The sequence below is a fragment of the Arachis hypogaea genome, chromosome 15 (assembly GCF_003086295.3).
Source record: "Arachis hypogaea cultivar Tifrunner chromosome 15, arahy.Tifrunner.gnm2.J5K5, whole genome shotgun sequence".
Classification (NCBI taxonomy): domain Eukaryota; kingdom Viridiplantae; phylum Streptophyta; class Magnoliopsida; order Fabales; family Fabaceae; genus Arachis; species Arachis hypogaea.
Genome location: NC_092050.1, coordinates 15,231,213 through 15,246,426, shown reverse-complemented (window position 1 = coordinate 15,246,426; position 15,214 = coordinate 15,231,213). Strand labels below are relative to the sequence as shown.

Genomic DNA, 15,214 nt, shown 5'->3' with positions numbered 1-15,214 from the left:
GAATTTTGAAGGTAGGTGGGGTGTATGGATGTGAGTGGTGAATGGAGAGAGAGGGTGATATAGGATTATGAGGAGGTAAGGTGAGTGGAGGTATGTGGGGATCTTGTGGGGTCCACAGATCCTGAGGTGTCAAGGATTTGCATCCCTGCACCAATTAGGCATGTAAAATGCCTTTGCATGTAATTCTGGCGTTTAAACTCCCAATTGATGCTTGTTCTGGGCGTTTAACGCCCAGATGCAGCATGTTTCTGGCGTTCAGCGCCAGCTTTCCTCACTGTGCATTTCTGGCGTCTGAACGCCAGGATGCTGCTTGTTTCTGGCGTTCAACGCCAGATCCATGCTCTATTCTGGCGTTGAACACCAGCCAGATGCTCCTTACTGGCGTTTAAACGCCAGTAAGATCCTCCTCCAGGGTGTGATTTTTCTTCTGCTGTTTTTGATTCTGTTTTCAATTTTTATATTTATTTTGTGACTCCACATGATCATGAACATAAGAAGACATAAAAAAAACGATAAAATAAAAATAAAATTAGATAAATAAAAATTGGGTTGCCTCCCAACAAGCGCTTCTTTAATGTCAATAGCTTGACAGTGGGCTCTCATGGAGCCTCACAGATGTTCAGAGCTTTATTGAGACTTCCCAACACCAAACTTAGAGTTTGACTGTGGGGGCTCTGGTTGACTCTGCTGTGAGAGAAGCTTTTTATGCTTCCTCTCCATGGGTACAGAGAGAGATCCTTGAGTTTTAAACACAAGGTTGTCCTCATTTAATTGAAGGATCAATTCTCCTCTGTCCACATCAATCACAGCTCTTGCTGTGGCTAGGAAGGGTCTTCCAAGAATGATGGATTCATCCTCATCCTTCCCAGTATCCAGGATTATGAAATCAGCAGGGATGTAAAGGCCTTCAACCTTTACTAACATGTCCTCTACTTGTCCATAAGCCTGTTTTCTGGAATTGTCTGCCATCTCTAATGAGATTTTAGCAGCTTGTACCTCAAAGATTTCCAGTTTCTCCATTACAGAGAGTGGCATGAGGTTTATCCCTGACCCAAGGTCACATAGAGCCTTCTCAAAGGTTATGGTGCCTATGGTACAAGGTATTAGGAACTTTCCAGGATCTTGTTTCTTCTGAGGCAATCTCAGTTGATCCAATGCATTTAGTTCATTGGTGAACAGGGGAGGTTCATCTCCCCAAGTCTCATTACCAAATAAATTGGCATTCAGCTTCATGATTGCACCAAGGAACTTGGCAACTTGCTCTTCAGTAACATCCTCATTCTCTTCAGAAGAGGAATACTCATCAAAGCTCATGAAGGGCATAAGGAGGTTCAATGGAATCTCTATGGTCTCTAGATGAGCCTCAGATTCCTTTGGTTCCTCAGAGGAAAACTCCTTATTGATCACTGGACGTCCCAGGAGGTCTTCCTCCTTAGGATTCACGTCCTTCTCCTCTCTTGTGGGTTCGGCCATGATGGTCAATTCAATGGCCTTGCACTCTCCTTTTGGATTTTCTTCTGTATTGCTTGGGAGAGTACTAGGAGGGATTTCAGTGATCCTTTTACTCAGCTGGCCCACTTGTGCTTCCAAATTTCTAATGGAGGACCTTGTTTCATTCATGAAACTCACAGTGACCTTAGATAGATCAGAGACTAAGTTTGCTAAATTAGAGGTATTTTGTTCAGAGTTCTCTGTTTGTTGCTGAGTGGATGATGGAAAAGGTTTACTATTGTTAAACATATTTCTTCCACCATTATTAAAGCCTTGTTGAGGCTTTTGTTGATCCTTCCATGAGAGATTTGGGTGATTTCTCCATGAGGGATTATAGGTGTTTCCATAGGGTTCACCCATATAATTTACCTCTGCTATTGCAGGGTTCTCAGGATCATAAGCTTCTTCTTCAGAAGATGCCTCTTGAGTACTGTTGGATGCAGCTTGCATTTCATTCAGACTCTGAGAAATCATATTGACTTGCTGAGTCAATATTTTATTCTGAGCCAGTATGGCATTCAGAGTATCAATTTCAAGAACTCCCTTTTTCTGAGGCGTCCCATTACTCACAGGATTCCTCTCAAAAGTGTACATAAACTGGTTATTAGCAACCATGTCAATGAGTTCTTGAGCTTCTGCAGGCATTTTCTTTAGGTGAATGGATCCACCTGCAGAAGTATCCAATGACATCTTAGCTAATTCAGACAGACCATCATAGAATATATCCAGGATGGTCCATTCTGAAAGCATGTCAGAAGGACACTTTTTGGTCAGTTGCTTGTATCTCTCCCAAGCTTCATAGAGGGATTCACCTTCTTTCTGTCTGAAGGTTTGAACATCCACTCTAAGCTTGCTCAGCTTTTGAGGAGGAAAGAACTTGGCTAAGAAAGCCGTAACCAGCTTATCCTAAGAGTTCAGGCTATCTTTGGGTTGAGAGTCCAACCACACTCTAGCTCTGTCTCTTACAGTAAAAGGAAAAAGCATGAGTCTGTAGACTTCAGGATCTACTCCATTAGTCTTAACAGTATCACAAATCTGCGAGAATTCAGTTAAGAACTGAAAGGGATCATCAGATGGAAGTCCATGAAACTTGCAGTTTTGTTGCATCAGAGAAACTAATTGAGGTTTAAGCTCAAAATTGTTTACTCCAATGGTAGGGATGGAGATGCTTCTTCCATGTAAATTGGAATTAGGTGCAGTAAAGTCACCAAGCATCCTCCTTGCATTATTATTATTTTCGGCTGCCATCTCCTCTTCCTGTTCGAAAATTTCTGTAAGGTTATCTCTAGATTGTTGTATTTTAGCTTCTCTTAGTTTCCTCTTCAGAGTCCTTTCAGGTTCAGGGTTTGCTTCAACAAGAATGTTCTTGTCCTTGCTCCTGCTCATATGAAAAAAGAGGGAACAGAAAAATAATAATAATATGGATCCTTTTTACCCAGGTATAGAGGTTCCCCTGTGTGAGTAGAAGAAGAAAAGAATGTAATGTAAAGAAGAGAAGAAGAGAAAATTCGAACACAGATGGAAGAGGGGGTTCGAATTTGGGTGAGATGAAGTGTTAGTAGATGAATAAATAAATAGAAGGATATGAGAGAGAAAGAGAATTTTCGAAAATAAAATTTTGAAAAGGGGTTAGTGATTTTCGAAAATTAGGAATGAAATCAAATTAAAATTAAAAATTGAAACAATTAGTTAATTAAAAAGAATTTTTGAAAAAGAAGGAAGAGATTTTCGAAAATTAGAGAGAGATAGTTAGTTAGGTAGTTTTGAAAACGATAATAAACAAACAAAAAGTCAATTAGTTAGTTGAAAAAGATTTGAAATTCAATTTTGAAAAGATAAAAAGATAAGAAGTTAGAAAAGATATTTGAAAAAGATAAGATAAAAAGATATTTTTGAAAAGATATGATTGAAATTAGTTTTGAAAAAGATTTGATTTTTAAAATCACAATTAATGACTTGATTCACAAGATATGATTCTAGAACTCAAAGTTTGAATCTTTCTTAACAAGCAAGTAACAAACTTGAAATTTTTGAATCAAAACATTAATTGTTGATGATATTTTCGAAAATATGATATAAAATTAAGAAAAAGATTTTTGAAAAATATTTTTAAAATTTTCAAAAATAAATAAGAAAGATGAAAAAGATTTGATTTTTGAAAAAGATTTTGAAAAAGATAAGATTTTTAAATTGAAAATTTGATTTGACTCATAAGAAATAATTGAGAGAAATGAGGGAAAGATAATTTTTTTTATTTTTGAATCTTTAATGAAGAAAGAGAAAAACATGAAAAAGACTCATAACATAAAAATTATGAATCAAAACACACAATGCATGCAAGAACACTATGAATGTTAAGATGAACACCAAGAACACTTTGAAGATCATGATGAACATCAAGAACATGTTTTTGAAAATTTTTCTATGCAAAGAAAACATGCAAGACACCAAACTTAGAAATCTTTAATGCTTGGACTCTAACAAACGAAAAATGCATATGAAAAACAAGAAAAGACACAAAACAAGAAAATTTAAAGATCAAACAAGAAGACTTACCAAGAACAACTTGAAGATCATGAAGAACACTATGAATGCATGAATTTTTCGAAAGTTTTATGCAATCTTTAAAACATGCAATTGACACCAAACTTAAAATCTGACTCAAGACTCAAACAAGAAACACAAAAATATTTTTGATTTTTATGATTTTATTAATTTTTTTTGGTATTTTTTTTTCGAAAATTATTTGAAAAAGAAAAATAAGGATTCCAAAATTTTTAATATGAATTCCAGGAATCTTGCACTCTTAGTCTAAAGCTTCAGTCCAGGAATTAGACATGGCTCACTAGCCAGCCAAGCTTTCAGTGAAAGCTCCGGTCCAAAACACTAGACATAGCCATTGGCCAGCCAAGCTTTAGAATACACATCAGGCATACAGCAGCAGGTGGATCAGCAACAGCTAGCTTGCTCTTGTGATGGTGGTTTGGAAGCCTCAGTCTAAAAGAATTTAGACATGGCTTTACAGCCAGCCAGGCTTCAACATGCTTCATGAAACTCTAGAATTCATTCTTAAAAATTTTGAAGAACATAATAAATTTTTTTTTTTCAAAATTAAAAGGCTATAAAAATAAAATAAAATAAAATTACCTAATTTGAGCAATAAGATGAACCGTCAGTTGTCCAAACTCGAACAATCCCCGGCAACGGCGCCAAAAACTTGGTGCACGAAATTGTGATCCCTACTTAAATTGTTGTTCGAAATTGATTCCCTGGTAATGGCTCCAAAAACGTGTGCACAATACCATGGTCCAGACATAACTTCACAACTTCGCGCAACTAACCAGCAAGTGCACTGGGTCGTCCAAGTAATAAACCTTACGTGAGTAAGGGTCGATCCCACGGAGATTGTCGGTATGAAGCAAGCTATGGTCATCTTGTAAATCTCAGTTAGGCGGATAATAATTGATTATGGAGTTTTCGAAAATATATAATAAATAAACAGACATAAAGTAAAGATAGAAATACTTATGTAATTCATTGGTGAGAATTTCAGATAAGCGTATAGAGATGCGTTCGTTCCTCTGAACTTCTGCTTTCCTGCTATCTTCATCCAATCAATCCTACTCCTTTCCATGGCTAGCTTTATGTAAGGGCATCACCGTTGTCAATGGCTACATCCCATCCTCTCTGTGAAAATAGTCCAATGTACTGTCACTGCATGGCTAATCATCTGGAGGTTCCCGATCATACTGGAATAGGATTTACTATCCTTTTGCGTCTGTCACTACGCCCAGCACTCGCGAATTTGAAGCTCGTCACAGTCATTCAATCCCTGAATCCTACTCGGAATACCACAGACAAGGTTTAGACTTTCCGGACTCTCATGAATGCCGCCATCAATCTAGCTTATACCACGAAGATTCTGATTAAGAGATCCAAGAGATACTCATTCAATCTAAGGTGGAACGGAAGTGGTTGTCAGGCACGCGTTCGTGGGGGAATGATGATGATTGTCACGTTCATCACATTCATATTGAAGTACGAATGAATATCTTAGAAGCGGAATAAGTTGAATTGAATAGAAAACAGTAGTACTTTGCATTAATTCATGAGGAACAGCAGAGCTCCACACCTTAATCTATGGAGTGTAGAAACTCTACCGTTGAAAATACATAAGTGATGAAGGTTCAGGCATGGCCAAATGGCCAGCCCCCAAACGTGATCAATATGATCCAAAGATGAACTAAAAAATCATAAGATGTCTAATACAATAGTAAAAAGTCCTATTTATACTAAACTAGCTACTAGGGTTTACAGAAGTAAGTAATTGATGCATAAATCCACTTCCGGGGCCCACTTGGTGTGTGCTTGGACTGAGCTTGAAGTTTACACGTGCAGAGACTTCTTTTGGAGTTGAACGCCAAGTTGTAATGTGTTTTTGGCGTTCAACTCTGGTTCGTGACGTGTTTCTGGCGTTTAACTCCAGACTGCAGCGTAGAACTGGCGTTCAACGCCCTTTTGCGTCGTCTAAACTCGGCCAAAGTATGGACTATTATATATTGCTGGAAAGCCCTGGATGTCTACTTTCCAACGCAATTAGAAGCGCGCCATTTTATGTTCTGTAGCTCCAGAAAATCCACTTTGAGTGCATGGAGGTCAGAATCCAACAGCATCAGCAGTCCTTCTTCAACCTCTGAATCTGATTTTTGCTCAAGTCCCTCAATTTCAGCTAGAAAATACCTGAAATCACAGAAAAACACACAAACTCATAGTAAAGTCCAGAAATGTGAATTTAACATAAAAACTAATGAAAACATCCCTAAAAGTAACTAGATCCTACTAAAAACATACTAAATGCCAAAAAGCGTATAAATTATCCGCTCATCACCGGCTTAAATTCCGCGAGTTGTGGCTAGATCCTTATGATATTATACTATGATATTTTGATATAAATTGTATCTATTCCTTGTGCTTTAAGTTAGTTGCTCCGTTTATGCGTTTTGCGCTTTTCATACCCTAACTTTGAGCTTTATTTCTTCATCAGACTTCTAAATTATATTATTCTTTCTATATAAATATGTATAAGCCTTAGAATTGTGGTAACCTTTGGTTAACCCTTACTTTACGGCTAGAGGTAAGGCTTGAGTTAATTGGGGTGTTACATGTTCCTCCTCTCATGTTGCCACCCAAAACAAGGGCAAAGGTGCTGAAATAGCGCCACCATCTCCACCAGCCCTTCGCATTCTCAATCAAGTCAATGATGAAGTCATTGATGATTCCCATTTGCAAGCTAACGATACCAGAATCTTAATCCCCTTCACAATCGGTGCAGATACACACTGCTTCCTCGGACCGATTGAATCTCTTGAGAGAGCAAACAAAAAATCTTCTTTCTTTCCAAGCATTGAAGGGGAAGATTTGTTAATAATCTAAGCTTTTAATATCTCTCATTTCATCAATCAAAAATCCTTCAGGAATAATCTAAAAATAAATCCTCGAGGATTCGATTTTACAACTTGGTACCAACGCCTTGAACCTACAAAAAGTGCTGACTAGGGAGCTTTAGGAATACACGAACTACTAAGACTCTCTCATTTCTCACTTACAACATACCCTTGGATGATTGGAGCTGTGACCTATTTCTGGAATAGGACAACCAACAACTTCCACCTTCCTTGTGGAATGATCGAAATGTCTCTCCTCGATGTGGCTGCTATTACAGGACTCCCAATCAATTCTCCAGACTGTACCCATGACATGCAACCCAAGCGCCAATATAATGTTATCTTAACCAACTCCTACAGCGACTTCATTGCCCATAACATGGGTGCAGAAGGTACGAGAATCACAGATGAGAAATACGTAGCCTTCTTGTTTTATTTGTTAAACGCAATTATGTTTTGCTCTCGAAGCGTACAAATGTCGAAGCTTTTCCTTCCCTTAGCCACTCTTCTTCATGAAGGAAAAGTTCTCAATTTAGCCAAACTCCTTCTAGGGCACATTTTTGAAGAACTTGGTCAATTTGTTTGTGACCTCCAAGACAATAAAATAATCAGTGCAGGAGGCCATCTGTGGTTCCTTCAATTATGGCTCAATGCCATTTTTGAAAATTTTATGACAAAACCTGTAGGTGGCAGTACTGACAAGCAACACATTGAAGGTTTTCGATTGTCTAATTACAAACCCAAATTTCTAAACACCCAATCAGATGAAGACAGATTCTGGGCTATTTTCTCTCTTTTTCATTCTTGCAAAGATTTTGAAAATGATCAACTCAGTTTCACTCCTTTTCTACGTTGCAATCGCGGCCCTGCCTGGCTTGATAGTTTACTCTTCCCAAATACCAATGAAGAGAGTGAGCTTGCAAACCGAAGTTGGGCAAACCTGCTGGCTGTTCAAGTAATTCCGATAGGGCTGCCTTTACACAAAAAGGAAAGGTTTAAAATAACCCTATATGCTCCTCATTTAACAGCCAGACAGCTGGGGTTTTCTCAAGCCATTCCAACACCACAGCCTCGAAATGATGATCCATTCTGCCATATTTCTTTAACAACTCAAGAAGATTTCAGTACTTGTTTAGGGATCGTTTCAATTTCTTGATCTACGAACGCAGCTCCTACATCACCAAATCCTGTTTCGAATGGTGGACTGCTTACTATTCAAGGTACACTCATACCTTAGAAGAAATTTAATAAACTGTTGTTCGAACAATCCCTATTGCCGAGAGTTCCCCAAAAAGAACTCACAAGAGAAAAGCTGATACTGCTCGGCCACCACCACATAAAAGCAGAAGGACTCTTACCAGAACTTCTCGAAAGGTAACTTACTTTTACTCACAACTTTTCCTTTTAACTTGGAATGTTCTATAAATTGTATTTTCTTAACCATACTCAATTCTATGCCTCTTACCAGTTAGTGCTGCCATCATCAAGTGAGAGTTCTGATGAAAGTGAACCAACCAATAAGGATACTTCTGCTGCCTCCTCCCAATCAGAAGACATGGTCGATTCGGATACCGGTCCTCAACCAATTCGGCAACAAAGACTTAATCTAGTAACACTTAACATTTTCATGTTTGTCTTATTTAAATTGAAATGGTTTTTAACTCACAATTATGTACCTTTCGTATCAGCCTGTAACTGCTTCTCATTCAATCACATCTTCTGTGATACCTGACCAGCCAATTCTGCAACAGCATCATGATCAAGGGCATTCTTCATCCCATGATTCCATTCAAGCTACAAGATCCATTCAACCACTCGACGCTATTTTTCCACCTTCTCATGTAACATCAGTGGTCGATTTGACAAAAGACCCTCCACAGTATTCTCCAACTCAAACTCTCATACTTGAATCAATTTCACCCAACAACCAGGCCGCACTTTCTGCGGAGAACCAAGTGGCTTTGGATTTTGACTCTCCCTCTCGAAATGTTGATACAACAAATTCAGATTCATCTCGGTCCAGAGTCTTGGAAACCCCTCCAAAACTAGTCCTCCTCACCAAGTTGATTTTCAGATTTCTCCTGGTCTAAGACCTGAAATATCAAGTGCTTCTACCACTCCTACAAGTGCTACCTTAGCTAACTTGATCTCTGTTTTAATCAAGTTATCCAAAAAAATGCAGTACCTATGCCAGTGCCAACGCTCTCAAGACCTGCTACATCAAGGCCTTCCTTCGAATTGAATACTGACACTCGAGAGAAGCTCCAATCACTCATAAAGCTCTTGGATCATCCACCTATTGCATGGGTTAATGACACAATTCTTAACCAACTCTTGGCTGATCTTTTGAGTTCTTCCTTTGAACTCCCGGCTAACACACCAAATTCTGCCTCAATCTAAGAGTTTAAACAACTTCTTAATGAGAGCGTCGCTTCTCAATTCCAACTCCAAGAGACTGAAATTGAGGAAACTGAAATCAAAACCAATACTGAAAGTTGTTTTGCAGCCGCTCAACCAATCCAAGCTTTCCGTGAAGAATTTGATCTGAGAATCTCCCATGCTATTTTTGTTCAAGCTTTTCATGACAAAGAAGAAGAAAAACTCGAAGCGGAATTGGCTCGAATCAATGAAAAGCTTGCAAAAGTACGCCAGAGTCGAGCCACTATAGTTAAACCTCTGGCAGCTGCCCAACAAAAACAACAGCACCTCATTCAAGAGTTTGTTTCAATCGAAACCAAACAGGAAGAATATGAAAAACAACTTGAGAAAGTCCAATTTAACAAATTCAAACAGATGGAGGCACTTTCAATTCTGGACAACAAAAGGGCAAAGCTACGCTCTGATCTAGCAAAACTAGTAACACCTTGAATTTCTTTTTTATCTCAAGTTTTACTTCTTGTAATGGTTTCCATCTTGTCTGGACTTATGCATGTTGAATTTCTACTTTTGCCAATAATAGAAATATTTCAAGTATTTTCCATTAATCGAGTTAATCACCTTTCCTGACTCGATATCTTTAATCTGGTAGGCATTTCCAGAATACGTCCCTATTACTTGAAAAGGACCTTCCCAAACATGGGACCATTTGCCTAGAAATCTCGATTTCTTTTCCATCGGTAAAATGACTTTTAAAACTAACTCACCTATCCTAAAATATTTCCCTTTGATTCGACGATTATAACTTTGAGCAATACTTTCTTTTTGTCGAATCACATTATCGAGTGCCAGGATTTGTTCTGAGTCTAATTCATTTAACTCATCAAAGATTGCATTCCAATAATCATCAACTGGCAAGCCATTCTGTCTTGATACTCTTAAAGTATTCAAATTAATTTCTAATGGTAACACTGTATCATGGCCATACACCAATTTATAAGGTGAAGTTCCCGTCAAACCCCTTGGCGAATTTCGATAAACCCATAATACTTGGCTCAAAGTTTCATGCCATGTTCGAGGCTTGTTTCCGATATGTTTTTAATCAAGCTTATCAGGATCTTATTTGCTGCCTCCACTTGTCCATTAACCTGCGCATAATAAGGAGTTTAAGTAACCATATTAATACTCCTCGAGGCCGCAAAATTTTTAATTTGCTGACCAGTAAACATAGTTCATTGATCAGTACTTAATGTCTGAGGAATTCCAAATCGATGGATAATATGTTCCTCGACAAAGTCTATTATTTCACTTTGACCGGCTTCTATTAAAGGGACTGTTTCAACCCATTTCATGAAATAATCAATCGCTACTAAGATAAACTTATGTTGTTTTGATGAAGGAGGGTGAATCAACCCAATCAAATCTAAAGCCCAACCTCTAAACGGCCAAGGCTTTATTATTGAATGGAATTCAGCCGCTGGGATTTGTTGTATCGAACCATGTTTCTGACATTCTTGATATGCCTTCGCATAATCAATACAATATTTTATCATAGATGGCCAATACACATGATTGTGATATAACACCCATTTCATCTTTTTCCCTGCCTGGTGGGCACCACATATTCCATTATGGACCTCACCCAAAGCAATATTCTGATCGTCTCGGCCTAGACATCTCAACAAACTCCCATCGATCCCTTTTTTTATACAATTCATCAGCCATTAAGACAAAATTTATTGCTTGTAATTTTATCTTCCTATCGACTGCAATATTGGGATCCTTTAAATAATGAGCAATAGGCTTTCTCCAATCAGAATCCTCCCATTCATCTATACACAAAACTTATCTTTCATTCGCTGGCACTAAAATTTGATGGATACTAGATAATTTCCTAATAGTTTCTGGACCAATCCGATACCTCAAAGCAATTTGGACTAACTCATTAGCAATTTCATTATGAATTCTAGGGATATGCACCAAAGAAACTTTTCAAAAAGAGTCAATAATTTCCAAGCAGTTACTAAATATTTCTGTAACGTCTCATTATTACACTTAAACTCCTTCGATAACTGTTTTAAAACTAACTGTGAATCCCCTAAAATTTGAACCTCTAAATCTTCTTTGCCGATTAAAATTTCAAGACCCAAAATCAGAGCCTCATATTTGGCCACATTATTAGAACAAGGATACTTTAATTCAAATAAGAATTCCGATGGAATACCTTCTGGCGAAATAACAAGGATTCCAACCCCTGCACCATCTTTATATTTCGATCCATCAAAATATAATTTCCAATAGTTGACTTCCACATCGATTATATTTGCCCCCTGGTCATGCAGATCTTTCGAATTTTCCACAAGAAAATATGCAATGACCTGTCCTTTGACAGCCTTTGCTGGTACATATTGTAAATCAAATTCTGTTAACGCCAGCATCCATTTCCCCAAACGTCCCCTTAACATAGGAAAACTCAACATATATTTAACAAGATCAGTTTGTGCTATAACTTTCACCGATTTAGCCACCATATAACACTTTAACTTCATACAAGCATGATATAGAGACAAACACAATTTTTCGACCGGGAAATACCTTGTTTCAATATCAATTAAAACTCGACTAAGGTAATAAACTATCCGTTCATGCCCGTTTTCATTATCTTGGGCTAACATATACCCTATAGTATTTTCAGATGCTGCAATATATAATTTTAAGGGTTCAGATGGACGAACATTCGCCATAATCGGGGCTTTAGACAAATAAGTCTTAATCGAATCGAACGCCAACTGATGTTCCGTTGTCCATTCGAATTGTGAACCATTTTTCAGTTTCACTAGAGGTGCAAACACTCTAGTTTGATCTGAAAGATTCGAAATGAATCTTCGAAGATAATTTACCTTACCCAAAAAAGATTGTACTTCCTTCTTCGATTTGGGTGCAGACAACGCTAATATCACATCTGCTTTATTTTTATCGATGGCAATCTCTTTTTTATGAACAACAAAACCCAAAAAAATTTCAATCGATACACCAAAAGCACATTTCAAAGGATTCATTTTTAATCCTTTCTTCCTCATAGTAAGGAATGCTCTCCTTAAATTATCAATATGTTGAATCACGAAAATCGATTTGACCATCACGTCATCGATGTATACTTCCATAAATTTCTCAATAAATTCACGAAAAATGGCATTCATTGCCCGCTGATATGTTGCTCCAGCGTTCTTCAAACCAAAAGGCATAACTACGCATTCATATGTACCTAATGCCCCAGGACAACGAAAGGCAGTTTTAGCCACGTCATCTTCTGTAATGAAAATCTGGTTATATCTAGAATAACCATCCATGAAACTAAGAATTTCATTTTCCGCTGCAGAATTGATTAACATATCTGCGATAGGCATAAAATATTCATCTTTTGGAGTAGCATTATTCAAATCTCAAAAATTGATGCATACTCTTAACTTTCCATTCTTCTTCATAACAGGGACAATATTCGATACCCACTCGACATAACGTGTAGTTCGAATAAATTTTGCTTTGATCAAGCGTTCTATCTCTTCTTTAATTTTTATATTGATTTCAGAAGCAAAACGTCTTGGAGTCTGTTTCACAGGTTGAGCATTAGGTTTCAATGCTAATCAATGTTCCACTAGTGAATGATCGAGACCAGGCATCTCATGATAATCCCACACAAAACAATCTTTAAACCCATGTAAAAGATTGAAGAGTTCAGTTCGAAAGGGATCTACAAGATCCTTACAAATATATGTAATTCGAACATCATCAGGGGTTCCCAGGTTAATTTCTTCTAAGGGATCTTGAGACTCAAACCCTTTATAATAATCATCCTCTTTGATTGAGTATTTTTTGAAACCTAATGGTTCTAAATTATAGATGCAATCAAAAGTGAAATCAATAGAATCACCAGAAATAGAAGAAACTTGATCTTTTATTAAATTATCATTATTTTTATTTTCTACACAATGAGCCTCTACTATTAAATTGGCAGTCCGGCTCGCATCATTAGTTTCATTACAAGAAATAGGGAAATCATAACTAAATTCGACTGAAGATGTCGAATCGAACATATTACAATTAATAAGATTACTAACCCTATCTGATTCAACTTCATCAGAAGAATCATCTTTATTTTATAAAAACTGAAAATTATTTAAATAATTATGTAATGTTACCAGGTAGTCGGAAACTTCCTCAACCTGGTCCATAGAGCAGTCTTCAAGGTCTTCAAGAAAGACAATCCTAACCAGTCGGCTCGAAGCCCAATTCGGGGTAATGAAGCTTTACCGAAAAGCTTTCCGAGGACAGGTAACACCCTTCACAATTATAAGGGTTCAGTGATAGGTCAACATTTAAGGGTTTTAACTTACGACTATACATCCTGAAATCGACATGCAGTTGTTCGACATATAAATTCGAATCTGGTTTGACGACCTCAGGCTTTCCGTCCTTAGTCCATAGAAGCACACTTTGATGCACGGTAGAAGGTACAGCCCCTACACCATGAATCCAATCTCGTCCCAACAAAGCATTATAACTGGCCTTTGATGGAACTACCACAAACATAGAAGGTCTTTTAGACGACCCAACCTTCACAGTCAAGGTTACCAACCTTTTTGCCGGCGTAGAAGCCCCACTAAAATCAGTTACAGCAATATTTGTAGGGACCAATTCCTCAAAATGTTTTCCCACTTTTCCTAACATCCTCTCAGGCAGAAGACTAATTGCTGCCCCACCGTCAATCAACACTTTGTTTATTTTGAATCCATTCAAAATAGCGGCAATATGAAGTGGGCGTAAATAGGATATTTGTTTTTCAGTAGGCCGAGGAAAATACCCCGGTTCATCTTCAATTCGAATAAAAGAGAAAGCCTCCTCATCTTCTTGATCATAATCCTCATCTGGATTACTCTCACATTTCTCAAGGTATTCAGTTGGAATGATCGAGATCGTCCCTATCATGTCATCATCCCCTTCATCAAAATACTCTTAATCAACATCGACATCTTTATTTTTATCATTCCTGAGGACTGAGCCACTGCTTTTCCTTTTTCCATCTTTTCAGGTGATGTAATTTCCTTGGGATAAGTCTTTCCATCAGAAGGAAAGACAATTCGAGAATGCACAGAAGGCGTTACCCCCTTGCTTACCTCTTTTCCTGCCTCTAGTTGAAGTTTCTTATTCTGATTGAAACTTCTCCTTCCACCTCTTCCTCTTGGATAACCCCTGGCCCGTCCTCGATAATAGGCATATTGATTTCGAAAAGGTGCCTGATGCCCCCATTGAGGATTATGTCGATACAGATGGTCACGCCTCTGGAAGTCCTGACAATTCCTAATCCACTGAGCACCTATAGCCTGGGATCGGCTTAAAGGTGTAGTCACATCATGCTGAGGGATCTTTGAACTAGAACCCTCCACACGTCGAATTGGCTGCCTCTGGCGCACTTACTCCTCCCTATGAGCCAATTCTTTCTTCATCCTTTCTTTTTCAAAGATTGCTGCTGCTTCAGCATCAAAGACAGCATTGCATTGAGGACACAGAGATACGTCCCGGTCTTTGATCTTTTGCTGAACCAAGAAATCCAACAAGTCATCTCCCGTTCTGGGGTATACAGATCTCACATGTGACTCAAAATCATCAAGAGTCACATGAAAGTCATAGGACATGCCAACCATATTCACCCCTAAGCAAGGTTCGACATAACTAGCATCGACCTCGAAGGGATCCACATCAACCTTCATCTCTTTCTTGCCATCGTTAAATTTCAACCATCCTTCCATTATTGCTTCTTGAATCAAGTCCCTGAAACGGACACAACTGTTAGTCGAATGACTTGTTGCTTGATGAAATTTACAGTAAGGCTTTCCTTTTAAATC

General features: G+C 38.0%; 1 non-coding gene across 1 annotated transcript; it reads left to right on the top strand.

Moving 5' to 3' along the window:
* The first annotated feature begins 2,235 nt into the window (after positions 1-2,235).
* LOC112752403 (small nucleolar RNA R71) lies at positions 2,236-2,343 on the top strand. Its single transcript, XR_003176842.1, has one exon. It is a non-coding gene; the product is annotated as a small nucleolar RNA R71 (small nucleolar RNA).
* Positions 2,344-15,214: the final 12,871 nt, after the last annotated feature.